The following is a 23693-nucleotide window of genomic DNA, read 5'->3' on the forward strand; positions in this document are numbered from 1 at the left end:
ATGTTGCTCTGTGACTCTAAATCAAAGTAGTATTCTTTTTTAACTCATATCAAATCCAAAAGCAAAGGACCAAAACTGCAAATATTTATTCATTTTTGTAACTGAAATCAACAAATTGAGTTACTGAATTGATAGCATGACAATATCCCCAATAAATATGCATAAACTTATCTGGAAAATCTTGAAAGGCAAAGATTTTTACATGACAACAAGTCACGCACAGTCAATTTATTTAGGTAAATAAATTCCTAAGAACCTAATGGACCAATTAAGTGATTAACTGTATTCAATGCATCAAACACTAACTTGGGTGCTTACTCTCATACAAGCTGTTTTAAAAATACTGCCCTTAAAGAAATCAAACAAACAAACAGAGAGAAAGAAAAAAAGTCTGAGCCTTTTTTTTAAATGCTTTTGGGCTCCAAAATGACTGTCAAGCTGGCAAGAAAACAAGGGGAAACTTTCATTCTGTTTTCTGTACACAAATTACAGAAGAAAGTCCTCAAAGTGTAGCTAGAAAGCTTCAAAACAAAACAAACCCACTGAACAAGCTTTCTAAAATTCCACCTTTTGTTATTAATTTTAGGATGTCAGTCAGATGGATTGTAATAGGAAATACATTTTTCCATCCTTCATTTACAATACTCTCTTAGAACATCTGAGGCCAATTCACATCCCTCTACAGGGCTATGACATTTGCCAAGAGACAAAAAACAGCTCTGAAGGAACAAGCCACCAAGGTTTTCCCTGAAGCCTGCTGTTGGGTTTTGTAGCCTTAGAAGGAAAAAAGGCTTTTATTATGCTGGTCCCCAGCTTGCCAAACAAAGAGCCCCTAGGTCTGCTTGGTATCTGTCACTGCACTCACTCAGGGATTCTGTGTGCTCTTCTCTTGCTATCTTCCACCAGAGCCAGCACTGCTGTTTTCATCTCCTGGTATCACTCAAACACTCTATCAGGCTATTTGCTTAACCTAGAAATCCCAGGGCCTCCCAGGAGTCCAAGCTCTGGAGGAAAGTTCAAGCACCACAAGACACTGGAGAAGCAAGGCATACTACCTCTGCTCAATACTTCTACACGTCCAGATAATCTGCAGGTGGGAAGGGGGGCGCCTCTGCTGACCAGATATTTTCCAAAGCCACAGAGGGAGTCATCCACAAAGATAACCTCCACACATAAGGAAAGGAGCTGCATCACACAGTCATGCAGTTCCTGCCTTGGGAAAAAAAAAAAAACAAAACACCATCTGAATTTTCAAGTTCACAGTAACAGAAATATTTTTGAAATTCATGTACTAATAGAACTGATAGCAGACAAATTCTTTTTAAACACCCTGAACAATTTGGTTTTACATGTCAAGACAACGAGTTTAATTTCTACTTCTGTTTTACACTGAAGAGAAGCTCCCTTAGGTACTAAGCCTAAAAATGGGAGCCCACCACATAATTGCCCACAGTCGTTAATTTTGAGCACTGGAAACCACTGCTTACAGCTTTCCTCATGGTGGGAAAGGGCCATGCATAGGAAATTCAAATGTTCAGATAACTCACAAAAATACTACTTCATATGGTATATTCAAACACGGCTACATAAAGTAAGCAAGATTAAACAGTATGGCAAAGAGAACAAGTGTAAACATATTTTCCCTTACAACACCAAACAGAAGTCGCATTCATTTAAGCAAATATTTTTCTATATTGATGGAAGCCAAATGTGTGGGGTAAATTGCTGTGCTTTTTTCTGTTTGCTTCATATAAAATCATACAAGAAATTTGTGTTCACATAACACTATCAACGAAACGCTCTTTGCTTTTTTACAAGTTGTTTGTAATGAACATTTCTGCTCTCTCAAAAGGTGAAAATACAATCAGCCAACCTCTTTATGCATGTCCTATGAGGATACCCACCCTCAGTAAAAACAAATTTCACTAGCCTTAGTCAGCAAGCTGCAGTGGTATGTGGTAAAACTATAACATGCACCAAAAATTAAGAGACTTGTTAATTGGTAGCAAGATACAACAGAATATGCCCATTGAAAACTACCCAAATTTCCCAAACTGCCTCTGAATAGCTTCCCTTTTTGAACTGTCTTGGTTTTTGAGACAAAACTTCAGGAGGAAACACTCCAGAATGAGTGTTCCTCCCCTTTTCCTCCGCCAATGAGACAGATGGGTCACAAGGAGTGAAAGTGGGGAAAAGAAACCAAACTGTTGATTAACACACGAACAAAACAGGGTAGAACAGGATAAAAAAAAAACCACCTCAAAATACAACAAATTCCCAGAGAGGGAACAGACACGTAGGCTCGGACCAGCTGGGGCCACCCCGTGGGCCCGCTGGGGCTGCTCCCACAGGCTCCCCGGACTGGTGAGGAGGGAAGGGAGGCAGTGAGGCAAGGGGAAGGAAAGGGGGAAAAACAACAAGAAAAAAACCCCAACAGAGCCTTTTCCCAGCTATCCGGAACACAAAGGAAACCAAAAAGCAGCACAGCGCTCCCGGCGCGCTCCCTCCCGAGCCCCGCCAAGCCCCTGGAGCTGTTGGGCTGGACCGTTCAACTGCCCCCTCCAGCCCCTGGCTCCAGCCCCGGCCCCGGGTCCATCTTAGAGGCACAGCGTCCTTGGGCACTGAGCGGATGGTTAAGGAATAAAGCGGCTTCATAACGGCACCCCAGGACATTCCACCCCTTATTCCATACTGTCTGCTCAATGCCCAAATTAATACATTTCAACTTTAAACACACACGTTTATACATATATACATAACTATATACAAACAATGGCAGCGACATTCAACAAACATATATATAGGCATTCCAACATTACAAGCAGTTCTCACCCACCATCAAATCTCCCTGCAGTACACAACGGGTCTCTCCATCCTTCCACCATGTGCAACCTGGCCCCTGAGCAAAGACAACCCCATGGATGGGTGTGCCTTTACTCGATGCAGAAGTAATCCAAACAGATTTTCCCAAGAGTCCCCTGATGTGCACTGCTGGGACTTTGTGTCCATCTACTACATGCAGGGGTTTGGATTGGGCAGGCCCTGCTCGGTTGGTGGAGCCTCAGGTGTTCACCAACCATGTGGCCTTAGCTAAATGCATCTCCCAGTTTTAAAAAGTTCTCCCACACAGTGCCTTCAAGGTGGTTTTGAGCAGGCCATTGCACCATTCCACTTTGCCCGCCACTGGTGCATGGTAAGGGATAGGGTACAACCATTCAACACCATGTTCTCTAGCCCCGGTGTTGATAAGGCTGTTCTTGAAATGAGTCCCATTGTCAGACTCAGTTCTCTCAGGGGTGCCATGCCTCCAGAGGACTGGCTTTTCAAGGCCCAAGATGGTGTCACGGGCAGTAGCGTGAGGCACAGGGTAGGTCTCCAGCCACCCAGTGGTGGCTTCTACCATTGTGAGCACATAGCGTTTGCCTTGGCGGGTTTGAGGCAGTGTGATGTAATCAATCTGCCAGGCCTCCCCATACTTGTATTTGGACCATCACCCACCGTACCACAGGGGCTTCACCCGCTTGGCCTGCTTGATCTCATCGCATGTCTCACAGTCATGGATAACCTGGTCCATGTCCATGGTTAGATCCACCCCTTGATCTCGTGCCCACTTACAGGTGGCGTCTCTGCCCTGATGGCTTGAGGCATCATGGGCCCATCGAGCTAGGAACAACTCTCCCTTGTGCTGCCAATCCAAATCTATCTTTGACACCTCTATCTTTGCAGCCTGATCTACCTGTTCGTTGTTTCGGTGTTCCTGATCAGCCTGATTCTTGGGGACATGGGCATCTACATGATGGACTTTCACAGGCACCTTCTCTACCCAAGTGGCAATATCTTTCCACTCCTCAGCAGCCCAGACTGGTTTTCCCTTACGCTGCCAGTTGGCCTTTCTCCACCTTCCCACCCACCCCCACAGAGCATTGCCTACCATCCACGAATTGGTGTAAAGGTAGAGCTTTGGCCACCTCTCTCTCTCAGCAATGTCTAGAGCCAACTGGATGGCTTTGAGTTCAGCTAGTTGGCTTGATCCACCTTCTCCCTCAGTGGCTTCTGTAACCTGTTGTGTGGGGCTCCATACGGCTGCTTTCCACTTCCGGTTCATCCCTACGATGCGCCAGGAACCGTTCGTGAAAAGAGCATAGCGTGTGTCTTGTGATGGCAGCTGGTTGTATGGTGGAGCTTCTTCAGCACGTGTCACTTGTTCCTCTTCATCAGTGAGACCAAAGCTTTCACCTTCAGGCCAACTTATGATTATTTCTAAGATCCTAGGGTGATTCAGGTTTCCAATACAGGTGTGCTGTGTTATGAGGGCAATCCACTTGCTCCCTGTGGCATCAGTGGCACAGTGGCACAGTGGGCAGAGGGAACTTTTCCTTTAAACATCCACCCCAGCACCAGTAGTCAGGGTGCAAGGAAGAGCTGTGCTTCAGTGCCAATGACCTCTGAGCCGGCTTGGATTCCTTCACAGGCTGCCAGGATTTCCTTCTCTGTTGGAGTGTAGTTGGCTTCGGACCCTCTGTAGCTTCTGCTCCAGAATCCCAGTGGCCGACCCCAAGTCTCACCAGGCACCTTCTGCCAGAGGCTCCAGGACAGACCCGTGTTCCCGTCTGCAGAGTAGAGCACATTTTTTACCTCTGGTCCTGTCCTGACTGGGCCAAGGGCTACCACATGAGCAATTTCCTGTTTGATCTGGGCGAAGGCTTGCTGCTGTTCAGGGTCCCAGTAGAAATCATTCTTCTTACGGGTAACCAGATAGAGAGGGCTCACAATTTGACTATATTCAGGAATGTGCATCCTCCAAAAGCCTATGGCACCTAGGAAAGCTTGTGTTTCTTTTTTGTTGGTCGGTGGAGACATCACGGTGATTTTATTGATGACCTCAGTGGGGATCTGACGTCGTCCATCTTGCCACTTCACCCCCAGGAACTGAATCTCTTGGGCAGGTCCCTTGACTTTGTTCTTTTTGATGGCAAAGCCAGCTTCCAGGAGAATCTGGATGATCTTCTCTCCTTTCCCAAATACCTCCAATGCTGTGGTCCCCCACACAATGATATCATCAATGTACTGGAGATGTTCTGGAGCCTCACCCTTTTCCAGTGCAGTCTGGATCAGTCCATGGCAGATGGTGGGACTGTGCTTCCACCCCTGGGGCAGTCGGTTCCAGGTGTACTGCACACCCCTCCAGGTGAAGGCAAACTGAGGCCTGCACTCTGCTGCCAGAGGAATGGAGAAAAATGCATTTGCAATGTCAATAGTGGTGTACCATTTTGTTGCTTTGGACTCCAGCTCGTATTGCAGCTCCAACATGTCTGGCACTGCAGTGCTCAATGGTGGAAGTCACTTCATTCAAGGCATGATAGTCCACAGTCAATCTCCATTCCCCTTCAGACTTGCGCACAGGCCAGATGGGGCTGTTGAAGGGTGAGTGGGTCTTGCTGACCACCCCTTGGCTCTCCAGCTCATGGATCATCTTGTGGATGGGGATCACAGCATCTCGATTTGTCCGATACTGCCGGCGGTGCACTGTCGAGATGGCAATTGGCACTCGCTGCTCTTCCACTTTCAGGAGCCCAATTGCAGAAGGATTCTCGGTCAGCCCAGGCAAGGTGTTCAATTGCCAAATGCCCTCTGCCTCCACAGCAGCTATTCCAAAGGCCCACCTGAGTCCCTTCGGGTCTTTGAAATACCCATTCTGGAGAAAGTCTATGCCCAGAATACACGGGGCCTCTGGGCCAGTCACGATAGGATGTTTCTTCCACTCTTGTTCAGTTAGGCTCACGTTGGCTTCAAGCAGTGCCAACTGCTGTGATCCCCCTGTCACTCCAGGAATAGAAACAGGTTCTGCCCCCACGTGTCTCAATGGAATCAAGGTGCACTACGCGCCCGGGTCAACCAAGGCTTCATATTTCTGTGTTTCTGATGTGCCAGCCCATTAGACCCACACTGCCCAAAAGATGCGATTTTCCCTGGCCTCTCCCTGGCTAGAGGCAGGGCCCCTCTAGTCCTGGTTATCATTTGAAACTCGAGCTACTTCCCTTCTGGTAGAACTCCCTCTCTCAGAATTACCATCCTTCAATTCACGCACCCATGCTGCCAGGACCAAAGTTGGTTTTCCATCCCACCTCCTCATGTCTTCCCCACTGTCACACAGGAAGAACCATAGTTCAGCTCTTGGGGTGTACCCTCTCTCCCTAGCCATGGGATGTCTGCTTCTGGTAACAGGGCGTCTGGTCTACACTGATGCGATTTGGAGAAGGCCCTCTTTCAGCTCCTTCCCGAGTTTCTGATGAGTCTTGTCCATCCTATCTTCCATCTTCTCTATGGTCTTTGACAGACTCTTTTCGACAGCTGCAATTCTTGCTTGTGTTGGGCCGTGCACAGTGTCTGCATACACCCAGAGCCTCCTCACTGTAGAATTCACTGTCTTGTCCCCGTCATTCCATGTCATCATTGCTAAAGCAGGGATGTATTCTGGTGGTGCATGTTGTGCAAGTTTCAAGTCTCTCAGTACATTTTACCATGTCAGGGCTCCTAATTGCTTGGTCACCTGAGAATATGATCTCTATCACTGCCAGTTCTCTCAGGCATTGAATCCCTTGTTCCATGTTTTTCCAGGGGTTTGGCTGCAGCTGGAGATCTTCTCGGCACAGGTATCTTTCCTTCACACTTCTTAAGAGCCGTGTCCAGAGACTGAGAGCTTCAGGCCCCCTTGTCATCCCTTGGTCAATACTTAGGTCTCATGACAGGGATCCCAAATGCCTCACTTCAGTGCCATCCAGAACTGTACCATCACCTGCAGCATCCCAGATTGGGACCATCCAACTTAATATAGTTTCATCAGGCCGTTGGGTGTAATCCTTCCTCAGGGTACGAAGGCTTTCTATGGACAGGGACTCGGTAATGATTTCGGGTTCCACTTCCTCTGCTGGCTGTGAAGGTCCTGGCTGCCCATCATCATCCACTGGGAGAATGGATTTGGCTTTGTGTTTCTTTCTCTGGACAGGGGCAATTGTTATTGGTTTAGGCTCCCCATCTGCTTTAGCTGCAGCTGGAGTGACTGGGGTGTCTGCAGGCTTATTCTCTTGCTCCTCTGGCTGTATCTTCTGCCCTACAGTATCTAGCAGTGTGCAGTAAGTGTTAGCCAGGACCCAGCACATGGCAATGAGCTTTTTCTTTTCATCCACGTTGTTATTGCAGTTTTCCTTCAGATACTTCCCCACCTCAGCTGGATTCTGAATTTGTTCAGGGGGGAAGTTCCAGGCTACTAGTTCAGAAAACTGCTTCAGGGTCTGGCCCATGTCCTCCCATACCCCACACCACTTAGGATTTTCCACAACTGGGGCAGGTGTCTGGGCAACCCCTCTGGAAATCTCAGCCCTTATTTTAGACAAGCTGGAGACCACACAGAGAAACCCTGCTAGATAACATAGTAAGAAGGTGGTATCTTTAACATCCAGGGGAAACTGGACACTTTCAAAAGGTGACGTGCCAGAGCTGAAGGGAAGAAGGAGATGAAAGGCTGGGAATTATCATCCTCTGCTTTTCCCCTAACAAACTGGGTATAATTGCTAATACATTCCAAAAGGAAACTACCAAGGCCAGAATGTAAAAACAACATGACATACACATTCTCTATGGTTTCCATTACTTCAGTCAAACTTCGAGAAATCACTAGCACCAGGCATATCAAAATGGCAGTCCTGATTCTTATTCCTGACTTATAAAAAGTGTAAGCCAGGGACTCGATTGCCCATAGCTGTGGACATATACTTATGGCTAGGTTCCACAGAAAAATTAATAAATCAAACAGCATGGTCTTACTGCTGTACCTTAATACGAAGTGCTTCAAACCAAAATGTTGTTGTTGTTGGGGTTTTTTTCCCACTTTTACGTGCCTCACATTGGGCGCCAAATTTATGTCTCGCTTTTTGAGACAGAACTTCAGGAGGAAACACGCCAGAATGAGTGTTCCTCCCCTCTTCCTCCGTCAATGAGACAGATGGGTCACAAGGAGTGAAAGTGGGGAAAAGAAACCAAACTGTTTATTAACACACAAACAAAACAGGGCAGAACAGGATAAAAAAAACCCCCTCAAAATACAACAAAGTCCCAGAGAGGGAATAGACACACGGGCTTGGACCAGCTGGGGCCACCCTGCAGGCCCACCAGGTTCCCCGGACCAGCGAGGAGGGAAGGGAGGCAGTGAGGCAAGGGGAAGGAAAGGGAAAAAAGAAGAAAAAAACCCAACAGAACCTTTTCTAGCTAGCCAGAACACAAAGGAAACCAAAAAGCAGCACAGCGCTCCCGGCGCGCTCCCTCCCGAGCCCCGCCGAGCCCCTGGAGCTGTTGGGCTGGACCGTTCAACTGCCCCCTCCAGCCCCTGGCTCCAGCCCCGCCCCCGGGTCCATCTTAGAGGCACAGCGTCCTTGGGCATCAAGCGGATGGTTAAGGAATAAAGCAGCTCCATAACATCACCCCAGGACATTAACAAGAACTTGATGCTTCACATTGTATCTGTGCACATCATCTTCTCCTTCCTCCCTAAATTCTAAACATTTTTCTTACATTTACTTCTTCTGAGATTCAGTAGTGACAGTTTCCTCTTTACACTCCTACATATATTTTGCACAAGCTGTTAAACAGAATTAGTCCACGCTCCTCTTTTGTGTTTTTCCTGTGCTCTGAAGGAAACTAATACACAGACTTTAAAGAAGTCCCAGTTTTGACCCTTAGAACCTAGCTACTGACTTGTGCAAAGATGGTTTGGCAGCCAGGCTGAAGAAAGATCTTGTGGACTGTGGTCATGCAGACCCTCCAAATGGCCACAAGAAGCATTTACTAGGTGAAAACAGGTCCCAGGTGGCTGGCACCAAAGGGGTATGAACACAGCATTTGGAAGACAGGTTGAACGTGCCCAATGTAAACTCTATGCTGCCTTTAGCTACCATGACACCCCTTACAAATGATAACCACAAAAACATTGCCTGGTATAATTTCACTGTTTGCCCTCTGCACATACAATAACCCAGGTTAGTTCTAAAGGTTACCATCAGCAAGAGAGCTGGCTGAGACTTGCACCTAAATATGGAAAGAGATTATTTATTTTCCTTGAGCATAAAGGTACTTCTCCAATTTCATGACAAGTCTTTATTGCAATATAATTCAAAATCAGCATGAACAAGTTAGAATCACCTAGAGAAATGAAACCTTGTGGTCTTCATAGACCTAGCAAAGCAGATAGATTGATGCAAGCAAATTCTCCAGCCTCCCCAAAAAGGCAGAATTACACTCTGAGAATTCTTTCAGTTCACTAATTATCTTTTAGTAGGAAACAAGAACAACCAGTTTCATGGTAACAACCTAAACTCAGTGTTTGATTTTTTAAAAATGAAATAAAAATACCAGAAGAGATACCAGGAAGAAACCAAAGTGAAGTGGCAATGTAAAACTGACAGATTCTGTGAGATAAAATAATTCAAGTCTGAACATCCTTCCTTCACCATGTGGTAGGACCACATGGCAGCAGGAGCAAAGTTATCATGTGCAGTATCCGAAGTCCGTGACACAGAACAGAAAAAAAAAGGTGGATAATAAAGAACAAACCTATTATGCAAGTGCTGATATGTTTGAATCTGGAGGCACACTACCACTTCCTGCAGAGCTTTCTGCCAAGTACAGAATCCATGGGGAAAATGACTTGCTCCCCAGCAATGACGCAGTGTAAGAAGCCTATCTGGGACACACTTAATGCCGTCCTCCACGCAGAGGGTGCACTTCCAGGAAAAAAGAGTTAGTCACCATGTCTACCTCCACCACCCATCTCTTCATCTTTTGCATATCCTGCTCTGAAGAGACAGGCATTCACACCTACAGGATGCTTCTAAGTCATGCGGGGACATGGCATGCAGGGAACTGCTCTTCTGCAGAAAACTCCTGCAAATACAATGGACATCCCACTAAGATTTCTTTCTTTACATGGATTCCCACAGGTTGTTTTGCTACACCCTGCTCCTGAATGGAAGCACCAGTCTGCTTCTGCACACCTTCTCATGAAGGCTAGAAAGGGGCAGAGAGCATCTTCTAGCATATACCAAGACTCAAGGGAGTCATAATGAAACAGATAAATTATTAAAATACTGGTTTAAAATCACAGAATCACTGAAGCTGGAAAAGACCTCTAAGATCATCATGTCCAACCGTTAACCTGGCCACATCCATGTCCACCACTAAAGCATGTCCCCAGGTGCCACAGCCATCTTCTCTGGTCCTGTCACTGACCACCTGGGAGAACACCGAGTTCCTTAGGTATAGATTCACCTCCAAGTTACAGAAACCCTTTTTTTCCTTCTTTTTTTTTCCAGTAAAGTAAGTTTCTCTGTGGAATTGTGATTTATGCTGAATGCTGTAAACATTTCTTGTTAGCTCACTCCCAAAGCTCATCTCAGAGTGGGGGTAAGATCACATGCAGCAATCCCATGAAGCAAAGGAATGAGTCATCAGTCTGAAAGTTAAGCAACAGACAGAATCATAGATTCAGACCAAGGTAAGCATAGTAATGAATGAAACACCAGGTTCTAAATTACATCTCTGGAGAGAGCAGCCTAGAATGGCAACTCATAAACAGACCTACCTAACCTAGCATTATAAAGCATATATAGCGTCACCAGTGGGATACTTGAGAGAAAAACTCCACGGAATTCAAGGAAAGGGAAAAATCTCCCTGAAAAATGTTTGAAACAGCTTAAGAATTCAATTACAGCAGCATATACGTCTGTAACTAAGTTGGTCAAGAGTTGTGTCCTAAGTTCTTACAGGTAGGCATATGGACTAGGAAAATGTCATTTTTAAACAAAGTAAATAATTTTAATTAATTTCCGGTGAACTCCATTAGTTTTAATTCTACTAAAAGCAGAACAGTTTTTCTTGATGAAGAAAAAAAGGCAATAGTGCAAATGCTCTCTCATTTTGAGTGCAAGTGGTTTCTTCTTTGACTAGACAAAGATAGCACTCTCAAAAAATGAGAGTATATCTCGTGAACCACACTGAAAAAAAAGGCTCAAAATCTGTTTATGTGGTTTTGCTGATCTATATGCAAGTAATCTAGGTAATAAGTTTAAATTTCTACCAGATCAACTGAGAGTAAAGCATATCCCTAGAGATCTATAGCATGATTAGTGATGATAAGCTGAGATAGCACAGCCCCAGCTGCTCAATATTACACAAAAGAAGAGGTAGGCAGGTTCAGAGAAAGCTGCACATACTGGTTTCATTCCTATTAACAATTTACCCCTACTATCTCACTCACCCACTCCCTCTTCACTAAAGCATGAAATGACAGTTGCTTAGATTTAAGCTGTTCAATATTCAGCTTACTGTCATCACAGATTACAAAATGAATTAACAAAATGCCACCATTCCACAAAGCAATACCCAAATATCATGCTAGCCCTAAGAATCTTCAGCTGTTTTCTCTCCTCCTCAACTCTTCTGCTCTGTCTCCATTTAACCAACCATAGCACCTACACCGAGTGGCAGCCACAGCTCCTTCTCCTTCCCTGCTCCAAGGCACCACTGAGGATCACTGTGGGTGCAGTACACATCAGGGGGATTTTCCCCCCAATCCTTTACCTGCACCTGTACCTCACTGAGCACTGCATCCCATTTATTTCCCGTTTAGTTACTGCATGCTACAAGAGATCGTATCTACCGTCTCCAGGGAACCTTATCCACATCTGCTGCAAGATTGCCTGAGCTAGTTTAGCCCCCAATGAGAATGAAAACAGAGTGGGAAGAAGGAGAGCTTGGGCAAAGGACCTTCAGCTCAGTTCTTCAGGAAACTTCCCCCCACAGTGACTCCGCTGGCTCAGATGCACAATTCACAGGTTTCATTGTGGTGGTTCTCTTCCTGCTAACACTTCAGCCCAGCCATGCTGCAACATTCTGTGCACTGACTGCATCATCTGGGCAGGGAGAACATGCTCCAAGTGTCTGGCTGAGAAGGGTGAGGACCTCATCAAGAAAAATATTACCAATGTATTAAGAGGATGAGTGCTTAAAAAAGGGCAGTGCCATATAAGAACTTCCAACATATACCAACATGTCCCAAAGACTCAATACTACTAAATTTTTATATTGATACCTCCAAACCCATGATTCAACATCTCAATAAGAAGATAATTTTGAAGATTATAAAGACTACATCCCTTCATCTCCAATCTGGACCTGCTTCTTCACTTAGTTATTTTTTAAGATAGCTCAGCTTCCATCTCTGTTTCATGGCTTCTAATTAGTTTCTCATTTTAAGTATTTACAGCTTGGGAGTTGAAAAAGCAAAGGGATAAGTGACGAGCAGAAAGAACAAAAATTGGCAATGCAGGATAACCACTCCAGGAGATGGATCACCTAACCTGCAAGCAGGATGGAAAGCAGCTTGGGAATGTCTCCTTCCTGCTCATGACAACACAATGGGCTCTGAAAGACTGACTTCCTACCAGACTGCGGCTGCATCACACTTACCACGCAGTGACTCAGAGCACCCCGGCCACACACACAATTAAGTTCTGTCAAGCCACCACTGACCACCTCTAGTGCACAGCACATGGCACGCTTTAATTTAGCATTAGCAAAATACCAACAGCCCCTGGAGAGACTTGGATTTAATTCTACTTCAAAAATATGTTCACTGTACTAGAAGCAAAGGAGCACCAATGAATAATAATTACTGTCAGCTCTTTGAACATTTTCATACCTATACCAAAAGCCTTGGAAAGGATGGCTCTTCTTTCCCAACATGAATGCCAGAAAAAGTGTTTTTCTGAAAAGGGAGACCATGTCAGATTGCAGATTTTAACTCTACATTTCCTTTCTAAACAGTCCAGATCCTGAAAACAGAAGAAACAAGAATACAGTATGCAAAATTGCAGCTCAAATATTTTCAGCAGCCCAGCAAAATCCTCTTGAACACATTCTTGTGAGTTAAAAAACAGATCTGCTGTGAGGCACAGCATGTATTTCATGGCAACAGTACAGATTTATGTTTCTGCTTCCTGGGAAGTCACTGCTATGCAAAAGGGTAAGACTGGCTTCACAGGTCAAGGTAAAATCTATTGTCCTGAAACAGACCGAAAATGGAAAACAGGTCTAGTAGCCAAAACACACAGAACTATCAGAAGGGGTTGAGGAGCAGGATACATCAACACCAATTTATACAATTTAAACAGCACAGGCGATGCTTTTCTTCTCCACCTGACAACTTCACTTTTTGCTTTCCAATTTTCCTTGCTTTTCAGCCCTTTGGAAACCTCACTCACAAGGGAGAAGATGTCACATTTCCCCTGGAACAAAATTGGCTTATGACACATTGTATAATTCCAAAAATACATCATGCATTAATTTGACATACTCCTGTCATCAAGACCTTAATTTCTAATACCTTCTTTTCCAGATACTATTAGAAAATTCCTCTGCCGCAGCTACCTAACTTGCAACACTTCAGGAGGCAAAGTGTCTTCCTGCTCATCCCAAGGTCCCTCACATGGAAGATTTACAAACCTCTGGGGAAGATCTGCTTGAATCTCTTCTTGAACATACAATGTTCTCACCCTAGCAAGTGACTGCTAGTGAGCTGCTTTTCTCAGCCAACACTTCACCTTTTAATTCCTGTAATTCCTTCACTGATTTCCCCCCTCTGTTTCTGTGCAATAATTTCCCCCCTACTTTTTGTTCCTAGTAACTCTTTCCTTTCACCTTGTTTTGCTCTCCAGACCTGTGTGTCCCTCTTTACCACCAGACTACCACATATGCTACAAGTTATCTCGAATTCTGCAAAGTAGTACAGTCATGATTTCTTTGCAATACCCCACAAGCCTAGGAGTGCTGTCTGGCATCTGTTCAAACTGTTCAGGAAGAACCCTAAAATTTAAGTGTGACATTTTCTGTAAAATAGATGGGCTTCTGCTACATAAACTTTATGCCCTCCTACCTTCTCTAGAATTACAGCTGCTTCACTCTCAATTGTAAAAAGGCAGGAACAGAGAGAGATAGGATATATAGACACACTGAAATGCTTTATAATGTCTTCTGGTGGACAATTAACTGTACTCTGCGAGTCAGAAAACTGTAAGAGATCCACCCGCTCACAACTTTGTGACATTTCTGGTGAGTTTTAGGAGTTATACACCAGCTCAGGTAAGTTGCCATTCCATCTTCACAAAAGACCTCACCTGGTCAAATACTACATATCTCTTGGAGATAGCAGAATAACTACATGCACACACAAATCAGATGACATAGTGCTATGTATTTTTCACAGAATGTCCAAAAGTCCTGATCCCTGGTTTCAGAGTTTGATGGTAAACAATATGAGTGGGCTCAAAAAAACAGAGATCCACTCCAAACTGTAAACTGATGTTGCTGACATCAAACTTGTCTCTCTAAATCAGCCCCAAATTAAAATATCAAAAGGATGCTTCACAGAGATAACAAATACTGGTAACTGTTTTTCACAACCTTCAATACACTCTCATTTGCACTTGTGAAAGACAATTACAAAACATGACTCTGACTTTATGCATCATCAAACCAAAACAGTAAATGTGATGTACCAGTGTACTCCCTTTGCATTGCTCTTTGTGACTACAGAAGAGTCTGGGAAAAACGCAAACCAATATTCATCATTTTAAATATTTCCTTTCTGTGTCCTCTCCCACTGGTTTTTGTTTAATTCCTTTGTGGTTTTACCATCAAAAATCAGAGCACCATTTACTGTCACAAAGCTGTCCTGGACATAAAGGAAAAACAAAGCTCTTCTTTCTGAACCAAATTCCTTAGACAGGAGCATTGCCCAAGCGAAAGCAGTCTGGCTGGGCTGTGTAAGAGGGTAGGAGGTGGGGGATAACAATCTTAGTATTTCTGGATGCAAGTTCAGGAAAGAGAAAGCAAAGACAGATGCTGTTAGCTGCAGAGGACACCTGAGAAGTCGCTCCACAGCCCTCCACACATGAGCCAGGGCTGATCTTACTTTTCCTTCCCACATACCTGGGCAAGCAGCCCAGCTAAACGCACACAGCACCAGCAAGGAGACTCAGCTCTGAATGTGCTCTTTATACTAATTACATTGGCCAATTTGACCAAAAATACCTGTCAATTCTGCCCAGCACAAAAAAAACCCAAACCAAACAGACCCAAAGCACCACTGCCAAGCTGGAGAAAATGACCCTTACTTGGGGAGCAGCTCTGGCAGAAACAGAGGGGGAAAAACTGGAAGATGTGCCTTCTTCTGTTCAAATATACTCTTAGTCATGCCTTTGTCAGTAACTACTGTTTTTCTGCCAAGTTTGCATAATCCTTTGCACAACAAGGTATGTTTAGCACATGGTCTTTTAAAAATACCTTTTTTAAAAAGAAAGGAAAGTATTTCTGCAGCTATGAAGTCTATAAACCTTCAGATTACAGATTTTACTCTGGCCTACTTCATTATACACCTCGTGTGCAAACTTATTACAGGAAAATATTACCTAATTAAATTTATTATGCTTTGTGGGGCTGTTTTGTTAACTGATTTAATTAAAAACTTCTCAATTTATGTAATTTATTATGGCATGACCATTGTTAATGAAGCTCACAAAAGATACTGTTGGATAAATTCATGAAAAGGAGATGAAGCAGAGCAGAATGAAGGATTATGTTCTCAGACTTCCGAAGCAAAGAAGCCTGAAATAAATGAAAGTTGTGAGTGTTTGGAGCAGACAGTGCATTTATTGTAATTATTTCAGGCTGCATGCTGATTGGAAAAGATTAACATAAATAGGAGCTGCTATTGCAGATGTTTCTATTCTTGCTAGGAAATCCCTTGAATATAGGAAGCACAGAATAAAAATGTGAAGATACTGTAGTACAGAATTGTAACTTTTTTTCTATTCTTTTTTCTATTCTGGACACACCAGAGGAAACATAAATAAAGCTGTTCATCTTTAGGACTTGAAGGAAAAATATCACTTTTCTCTGCTAACACGATAAAACATCCAGATGTCACCTGACTACCCAGCAATGAAGGTTTTGCACATTCCCTCCACCCTTCCAGAAGTGCCCTTAAACTGCATGGCACCACGTCACCTCTGGAGGCTACGTGGCTTGCAGCTACAACCACAGCCAGTAAAATAAAATCCACAGTATTTAAGTACTGTTAAGTATTTATTAACAGCATTTAAGACCCTTGTTCCTCCATTCACAACAGCAAATTGGACACATAAATAATTCACATGTAATTCTAACATTTCCGACTTCCTTTCTATATTAACCAATGGCAAAATTTCCATTCAGTCTGGAAAAAATACATAGAACTCTTCTTTTTGAAAATTTTCCAAAAATTAGAAGTAGATTAAAAATACCCAACGACAGTCCTGGAGGTGTGCATAATATCTGTCATCATATCTTCTGCTTACCTCCCTCACATCTCATAATTTGTTTCCTTGTCTCCATAGGATCCCAAGACACAGAAACCAAGAATTAAAGACTCAGGGCACGGCTTTTTTGACTGCAACTTCAGTCTGCTCGGGTCTATCACGGTAACACTTTTTAAAAGAAGAATTATACAACTATTCAAGCTCTTTGGTTATCTGTGGACCAGCTGCATGAAGAATCCTCCACACTGGCAAAGACCAGCATGAGTCAAAGATGCTGTGTCCATACAGTATCTGCCTACAGGCTGAACATTATTTCCTGTGGTTCTGCACTAAACATGAAGCAAAAGGATCATATGGGCCCATCCATACACCAACATACATCTCCATGTACACTGTGTTTCACGGTCGTAGGGTGCTCAGCTACACCACCACAGGCCACTCCCCAGAGCTTCCCCAGAGCCTGAAGACCAAAAGGGCTCCTCAGCCCTGTGCTGCCTCCATACTGGATGATGCTAGGAACATGTCAGACCTAAACACAGTTTTCTTGGCCCAGAAGAAACATCCTCTGCTGCCTGGGACTCACTCTTGCGCAAGGTCAGCATCCACCAAGATGCCTCAGGGTGCTGGGTATCACTGCTGCCAGCCCCGCTAGCAGATGGCCCTGGTTCTTTCCCAAAGGAGATCGGGCTTTTGAGGAGGATGGGTGCATGGTGACCAGTGGCTTGAACGCTGCCAGGAACCAGAAGGCCACTGAGCACGTCCTCCTCGCAGCACAGACACTACCGTGGAGCCCAGCTATGACAGTTTCAGTGACAAACTCCACTGACAGCACATCTCATACTCCAAATCCGTCCCTCTTTTCCAACGTTATGAAACAGTATCATCGACTGCAGCTCAAGTACAGCTTTAAAGTAAAATGTACTAGAACAAAAACAACAGCCCTGTCTAACATTTACAGAGCAACTTTCAACAGAGTGGATCTCATGGGATTTCTTAAGCCTTTCCAAGCCAACCGTATAATGCCACAGGTTTCCACAAGTGTAGCTGAGGGCAGAGTTTGGGTCCACACATACAATTTCTTCAATTCACTGCCAGCTGGAAGGGGTCAAATACTGACAGAACACTGAAGCAATTCTACATAACAACACTGCAGAGGAAGGAAAGCACAGCCAGCGGCAGAGGGAATTCACCGCAACTGCTGGGGTTTGAAAAAGGAGGGAACAAGCCAAAAAAAAAAAAAAAAAAAAAAAAAAGTGCTGCCTCCTCCACACAGTAGGGATGCAACAGAAATTTTACCCTATTTGCAGGGGGGAGCGAAGGATTTATGGGCACAATTACATATTCTGCAAATCGCTTCCAAAGGACTGCCCTTGGAAGACTGAAGCAAGATCCAGATCTCCCCAGACTAACCATATAACAGGACTCAGCAGGAATGAAATGCATTGTATGACTGTCACTTCTATCATTTTGAGCAGAATCTTGTTTTAGTAGCCTGTCAGATGACAAGGGTAGATGTGAATTCAATAGATAATACCAAAGTCCCAGAAACAGTTATTTCAAGTATTTTTATATTGCAAGTTAGGAACAATACCTCACTTCCCATCTGGAAATATGCTGTGTTCAAATCAGTACAAATAACATCCATTCTCATGATGTTTTCATTATGATTTTGCGTAAGTCTGTAAAAAACTGGGACAGCACGCACATTATGGACATAAATCTACTATGCCTTACACCCACATAAATCAAAGCAATTCCACCAAGCTCAGACGCAGGTTTACCTGAAATATTTAAATATTAGTGATTCTCAAGCAAAAAAAGAAAAATAAATCCACAATACTGATGTTTCCAAACCAAATACCAATCTAATCACAACCTCTGTACAACCCCAGTCTCAGGACTGAACCTAGGCACATTCCTGTGGTTTCCTCTCCTCATAAAAACCCAGCTTCTTCCCCAGAAGACCCATCCATCAGCTCCAGCAAGAGTACAGGAAGGCCAGCTCCAGGCACCTGCACTGAAAGATTTTTGCTGTCCTGCTTCATGCAAGCCTTAGCCCACATAAAGTGTCAAGTTGGTGCATGGGAAGAGTCCTGTGTAGCTGACACCTCAAAGAGAGGGGAAAACAGCTTTTTCTGAGAGCAGCAGCAACGAAAAGGGAAGACAGCAGGATAAAAAGAAAACACTAGAAAGTTTAGAGACTGTAAGGATTTCCATTAGTATTGAAATACTTTCAAGGAAAATTACAAAGAATTTATCTTTTATTAACTTACTACAGTTCTATGTTACAATAAAACATCTTTCCTCCTGTGATTGGGAAATGCAGAGATGTACTTGTTTAAGCGTTTTGAAGACTATTCTGTCATCTGAGAACACTTTACCTTTTTACTTAGAATGACCATTTTCCCCTGAGAAAGGAAAAGAACTATTCACCTCCCATTTCAGACTTTCTAAGCCTCTTCTAAGAATTTTTTCTTTGCTGTACGAACATCTCCCATGGACTTTGTTGTTTAAACATCACTTTGGTTCAGAGGAAAATTAGAACAAGGTTTTAAAAGTACTGGGGAAGCAAAACAAAACAAAGGAGAAATGCCTGGTAAATTAGAAAATATAAACCCATATTGCAAAACGTCACATGGGAACTCCCTTCCACCCAGGGCTGAGAACACTGAAATCTCACTTAACCATCCTCCCCTACACCATACCACTGACTAAGGAAAAAGAATTGAGCACTTTTCCTCAGTAAGGTTTTGGAAAAGCCCTCCTGCAGTCCTCAGTCACAACCTTGAACGCCTTATGAAAACAACACAAATTAAAAACACCGTCAACTTACACTGACAATATTCATGTTAACAGGCAAACTGGTATTTTAGAGTGTAGTAAGCATAACTAAATTTGGCAGCAGCAGCATAACTAAACTTGCCATCATTCCTTTTTCACCCTGGACCAGCCACCCAACCTACAAAGAAACTCCACTTTTGTAGAAAAGCTCAGCTCTTGAACAGACTTTTAAGGGACACCCATCACTGCTGACAGCTGTGAGCCCACCACACATCTGTGAGCCCAGAGACTGTGAGCTCCTGCCTAAGATGCCTCCCTGGATGCATAAAGAGCTCCGTGCCTTGCCCTTTGCATCAGTGTTCATGTCTCAGCCTTGACAAATCCTCATGACCTATGCATGTCCAAAACACTTGTTTTCTCAGGGCCCAGCAAAATGCCTCCATAGGGGCTGCCAAGAAAGCAGCTGCAGGCTTAGCAACGACATGCTGTAGTATTAGTGGAGTGTTTTATCTTTTACCTCTCACCAGTACAAACCTTAAAGGAAACGTTTCAGCGGGTTCTGATTTTCTGCCTTTCATCTCTTCAGATGAGCCTTCTTATATAGGTATTTTACCTGGTACATCCCTCCCAGCTCCTTAGAGACAGCACTTCCCTCTCATTCCGTCTTCCCTAAATCCTGACACGCAAACCCAAGCTGAAGAACACCAACCCCATGCCAGCTGATGAATTAGTACTGACAGTGGCTGGTGCTTTTGCTTAGTTTGTTTATTTGGGGTTTTTTTCTCTAGGGGCAAGGAAATCAAGTTCACCCTTCAAATGAACCAAGGGTCAAATCCCTAATGAAAAACTCAAGGCTTTCACCATTATGGGGAACTACAACACAGCATAAGGATGCAAGGTGAACTTTGCAATGTCCCACAGAGACCCTAAAGAAAAGAGGGGTACCCCAAAGCTGTGGTCTGATGTGGCCATAGGTACACCCTGTCCTTGTGGTGAGGAAGTTCACAGAGAGCCTGCGAACACCCATGTCCTTCTGCAACACTGGCACTGAAACCCAGCGCAGGGCACCTGGCACTCAGCCCAGTGTTTTCTTTGCTTGTTGCCACAATCACTGAATGGAGATATTCTCCTTATAGCGTCTGAGGAATACAGTGTTTCTCTCTAACCCGACGAAGTACAGGCAATGGCACAGGAAACAGGTTTCAGAAGGTTTACACAGACGGGATTTTTCTTTTTTCCCATCCTGGTGTGAAAATGTTGAAAAGAATGTAATTATTTATATTGCATTTGTTTTGGAAATGAAGACACAGATCACTCGCTTTTAATTTCCTTTTTCCAGGTTCATCCTTTCTTTAGCAAGAACTATAAAAATTCATCTGAAAAAGTAATATATTCAAGACTAATAAAGTTCAAGTGCAAAATGTTTCTGGAGGCAGCTTAGGTACAACGATTAAGTTGTCAAATAAAACCATCTAGTCTAAGTTATACCAGAAAAGGGTCAAAGTTTATGACTAATTTCTCAGATTGAAACTGTTTCCAGGAGTAACTCTTCCATGCAAAATGCTGCTAGGTGATTCCAAGAACAGTCAGGCGTGTAAGAGAAAACAGTGAATCCAAGTAGTGTCAGTGACAGCAGGAAGCCCACCTCTCAACAATCTCCAATTTTTACTACCACAAACTTTTCACTTCTGCAGTCAGCCTACCTCTTCATCAACTGACCACAATAAGCTCAGTATCTGTAATTAAAAACAAACATGTTGGGCTTTCTATTCTAGATGGCAATACTGAAGTGCACTTCCCTGAGAGCTGATCCTTAAAAATTCAATCTCTGTCAGCTGTGGTATTTAAAGTCACTAAAATGTTACCCTGTCAGTGCCCTTCACCTGCAACTGATTGGTCCAAAATGCAGAAACAATGTCGGAAGGGCTGAAATAAAATGCTTTTAGAGTCACATTAGCTCCTCTTACACACATCACATCTACAAGAATGTCAGTTCTACTACAATACTGTTATTTGTTAAATTCAACAGTCTAACTCCTTACCTTAAATATTTTTAGAAGAAAGGCAACAATATACCTTTAAAAAAAATAATTTGGGGAAACTGTGGATGAATAGGAAATGGAGGAGGCTACTTCCAAGTAAATGGAAATGGAAAAACACATGAGGTCACAGAATCAGCCCCTAGCTCACCAAGGCTTTACATTAATGAAGAACTGCTCTGCAGGCCTGATAGTATTCTAGTCTCCCTTTGCAGCTGCCCAAGCATTTACTCGGTATTCAAAGCTGCACTCCACAGCTTCAAGAATCAGAATTTAAAACTAGCAGTCTTAGCTCACAGATTAAAAATTGCTTCAATGAAACAAGAATCAAGACACACTAATTCCAGTCAACAAGACTCCTTTTGGGAGCCCACAGAACACCTGCTCTGCAACCCCACAGCATGGGGGAAATAAAGGACCTGTGCAACCTGCAATGTCCTCACTCACCTTATGTTTTTCTAATGATTTTCCAGTTAATTCAAATGACCATAAGCTTTTTAAATCCATTTACTTATCATCAAAGCATTGCCTGCCAAGTCATGCCATGCCACAGTGAAAAAAAATACTAAGATGACAGTGCATGGAGCTGACACTGCATAGAGATTGCTTCTCTCAGGAAAGTTCTTTGGAGAACGGACAGGGTCTGGAGAACTATGTTTGTGGTGATACAGTCACACCAAAAGTCCAGACTGGAACGGTACTTTTATACAAACTAATCATGAAAGTAATGAAAAATGTATTTTATTGGATATGACCTATGGTCAGACTTCATCTCAAGAAAGATCCCTAGCATGACAGCTTTTTACATGGAAAAAATAAATACACATCTGTGAGCTGAAATCAGTGACAAAGGCATAACAGCAAATATCCCTCATGGCAAGCTCATGAGAAAGGGCTGCTCTCAGACAACAAAGCCTGAATACAAGAGGGTACATCAATTATTGCTGCACAAACCAGGCTGAAAGAACAGCACACAACTGGTATGTTCATAGTTGTTCACACAGCATGACAATGGGAAGGGCTGAGATGGCATTAGACAATACAACACCACGAGACAATACAAAATTTCAATTTTTAACAGATTTATGCAATTTTTTCTCTTTTTTGCTCACAACCAAGGGAAGTTGCAATGCTACTGACACTGCACAGCTGACTGTTGTTTTTCAATGTTGTCATAGGTTAGCAAGCGTAGTCCCGGAAGGGACGTCCTTGCTAAGGGGTGCTTACAGTTTCCTCTGGGAACTGACAGAACCTATCAGCTGGCCAGTTTGAATATGGACAATTCTCTAAGCCACTTAAAGTTGTGATCACCTCTGTGATCCACATTTAAGAATAGGCAAACTCCCCCTCCAAGCTCTCTCTCGTTTCCGGCACTGGGACAGGTGGCTGCGGGCCCCGTGTGGGGGCCAGCGGGCCCGGCCAGGCCCTGCTTGGGCCAGGCCGGGCCGGGCCACGGCCATCATGAAGCCATGGACCTGTTCCAGCCATGGAACCCCCCCCCACTGCCTTGCCGTGGGCAGCCGGAGCGGCTCGGCTCTCCCCCCTCTCCACTGCGATAAGAAAAATTCAACATTCCAGCTGCAAAGCTGCAAGGCCGAGGTGAGAGTAACCCTTTTATTGCTATGAAGAGCTGAAAACCTGAGGGAAGAGAGAGAGGAGATGCTTAAAGCTGAAATTCTGTTGTGAAGCTATGATATATCAGAGTATCCTGTTGTAATTTCATGAAGATATGGGGGGTGGAGTGTTCAACTCGTGAGCAAAAGCACCTGCGCTGAGATAGGCAGATGCTGACGCAGCTGTAATTTCATGAGAAGTTTGGACAGGGAGAGATGAACCAGATGAGGACTTTTGCTCCAAACAGGAAAGGAGAAAACCTCAGTCCGTAGAGATGAACCAGATGAGGACTTTTGCTCCAAATGGCAAAGGAGAAAACCTCAGTTCCTAGAGATGCTCCTAGAGATAGTCCTAACAATGAAGATGAGGAAGACCCTTTGCTCCCAGGGAAGGAGAAGGGCCTCTGTTTTTGTTTCTGAACGGCTCAACCTTAAAATTGTACCCCAGAAAACTTCAAGAGTGGACCCTCGAAAGCAGTTGCGGGAAAAGCTGCAAGTCGGGGGAAAGGACTCACACGCAGGCAGAGAGACTCCTCTTCCTAAATGGACTGAACAATATTTGGAAGTGGGTGGCTGTCTCGTTGTGATAATGTTTTCATAGCACGAGCAAGAAGAGACTTCTCTTTCTAAATGGACTGAACAAGGTTATTATGGAAGTGGTAAACAGACTGAACATCTTAAGGGTTGTCTTTTCACATTGTCAGTGGGAGAAGGGAGGAAGGTGGGGGGAGGAGGAGAGTTCTGAAGGTGGTATAATTTTTTTTCCTTCTTCTTTTAGGTCTGTTAATAAACTTCTTTATATTCTTTCAAGTTTGGTGCCTGTTTTGCATTTCTCCTAACTCTTATCTCACAGC

At 43.9% G+C, this 23693-nt stretch overlaps 1 protein-coding gene across 4 annotated transcripts in view; it reads right to left on the reverse strand.

Moving 5' to 3' along the window:
• LRRC3B (leucine rich repeat containing 3B) overlaps nt 1-23693 on the reverse strand; it is a 53165-nt gene that overhangs the window by 21455 nt on the left and 8017 nt on the right. The window contains exon 1 of one of the 4 annotated variants that reach the window (XM_042043666.1): nt 1056-1213. The exons of the other annotated variants lie outside the window; for them this stretch is intronic. The gene's annotated coding sequence lies outside the window, so the exon portion shown is untranslated. Of the gene's footprint in view, nt 1-1055; nt 1214-23693 lie in introns of those variants that run through there. 4 annotated transcript variants of the gene reach the window in all.

This window comes from Corvus kubaryi, unplaced genomic scaffold (assembly GCF_017639235.1).
Source record: "Corvus kubaryi isolate FWS band 111438036 unplaced genomic scaffold, C.kubaryi_AGA036_p1.0 37398, whole genome shotgun sequence".
Lineage (NCBI taxonomy): Eukaryota > Metazoa > Chordata > Aves > Passeriformes > Corvidae > Corvus > Corvus kubaryi.